We start from the raw sequence: 2,338 nt of genomic DNA on the forward strand, positions 1-2,338 counted from the left end.
AATTTTTGTTTATAAACTTTGTATACATAAAAGTAATGTAGTTTTACTATTTTCTATGCAACGAGAATCAATAGTTATCAAACTGCTCACTAATGACGATATAAAGCAGCAATAAACTGAGCAATAAATTAGATAATGAATCGTTAAATATTAAGGGTGATTTTGTAAATTTGAACTTTCAGTCCTGTCATTTCATGACTAAAGTTGGCAATTCAATGCAATTAAGATGCCAAAAATTTCACAATACAATATTACATTTGTTAAAATGAATGTAAGTCTGCGTGTACGGATAATTGCAGTAAAGTTTAAAGCTGAAGGGACAATTGCTCGACTAACCCAGGTAATGCAAACGATCGATCCTTTCCGTTATTTGTTAACAATATTGTTGAATAATAGCTGAGAGCATATACATCTTTCGTGACCGCGTACAGCAATTAAAATTGTTGTATTTACTTATGAATGTGAGCTTCTTTCGACTACTTCTTTCTGCTACACCTACTGAGACACCTATTAACGAAGTCCATCAACTAGGGGGCTTCTTAATTATCTAGAGAATATTGGCAAAATTAAAAGGCTTAAGCAACAATCCTTCCGTTCATTCATTATTATTGTTTCTTATGCGAGTCGATAGTTGGTTTAAAGATTATGGCGAGTGAAAGTCAGCACTCGATTGATAAACGGCGGCGCTATTTTTATTGCTGAAAAATATAGATAAATTCTGGATATTTAGATGGTGGTAAGTCGCTAGTGTCGAGTGGATAATATTTATAAGATGGGTGGCAATTATCAATATCTACCATCGATTTTCTTGGAATTTTCAATTAAAATAACCAGAATATCAACATTATTGGACACTTTCATAAAATTTTCCATATCTATTTTAACAAATTCTGTAATTAAATATTTTGGAATTTTTTTTTTTTTTTTTGTCTCCGTCGTTGGAAAATGTCCAGGACCGATGATAATTTCTGCTGATTGGAAAATTTAACAATTTGCAGACTTTGGTAAATTTCTTTTATCATGCAACTATTACAAATTTTATCCTGAGGTCAATTGACAGTTAATACAATAAACTTCCCGTTTAAAAAAAACTTCCGGAATGATTGGTCAAGTAAAATTTATGCCGTTACATATGCGACAGGAATGAATAGTATAAAATGACAAAAATTACATTCAAAGAGTGTAATTATGTTATTCGTAATTAATAAAAATAATATTCAAAACAAAAAACAAAAAAAAAAACAAAAAAAAAAAAAAAATAAATAAACAAATAAATAAATACATACAAATATATTGTCATGATAAAATAATAAAATGGACTTTTATATGTTGAACGAACGAACGAACGAACGAGAATCGATAACAATCGCACATCGATGCTGCACGATGATAAGATATTCGAGATTATTTCGGAATCAAAATCGAATTATTGTCGATAAGTCTGTTTATTCACTTTCAAATAACAATATATTCTAACAATTTAAATGTCTTGTATCCTGTAATGCGGAATGCATTTATTTTTTCATACAAAAAGTCCATCGCAACTTAAAACTGCAGCAGCAAATATTGTAAGAGGCGCGAGGATATCAATTGGGAACATTGAATTGACAGGCAAACGAAATAACTACGTAATGCAATTAAATAATGCATAAAGCAGAATTCCTCTCATTTATAGTTCTTTTAAGCGCTTCCTTAGGTTGCCTTGTGACTTCTTAAGTGTCTCCGAGATGATAAGAAGACGATTCGATAGCTTTTGAAAACACACAACTAAATATGCTTGTAAAATTGTAATAAGGGGGAGTTTTTTTTTTTTTTTTTTTTTTTTTTTTTTTTTTTTTTTTTTTTTTTGTTTAAGCAGTGTGATATATTGGCGTGTCGGTAATTATGCGTGCCTTTCCAATTTTTGATGGAACAGGTCGTAACACTGAATACAAATAATAAGCGAGCAGATAAGGATGATGCTAATCTGGTATTTGTAGCTGAGGCTTTCCGCAATTAAAAGCAATGACAGTTCAATATTATAATTCTCTTAGTAATCGAGCTCAATCAGACTTTTACGCTACGGCAAATTTTTCACAGTACAGTACTATAGCTAGTTGCGCGATAATTATAAACTTTTTCCTTATCTTTCACCTCTTGCATGAAATTATTGAAAATTAAGTCATTACCAATAGTTTAAGATTTCATAGTATAATAAATTCATACGACATTATTGAAAAAAAAAAAAAGTATTTTCCCGATCGCTGCTTCAACACACTGAGTTTACGAAATGATCGAGTCGCGCTATCATTGTCATAAACAATCAGTAAGTAAATTCACGTTTTAAACACGTTGTACG

Source organism: Ceratosolen solmsi, unplaced genomic scaffold, assembly GCF_000503995.2.
Source record: "Ceratosolen solmsi marchali unplaced genomic scaffold, CerSol_1.0 scaffold29, whole genome shotgun sequence".
Lineage (NCBI taxonomy): Eukaryota > Metazoa > Arthropoda > Insecta > Hymenoptera > Agaonidae > Ceratosolen > Ceratosolen solmsi.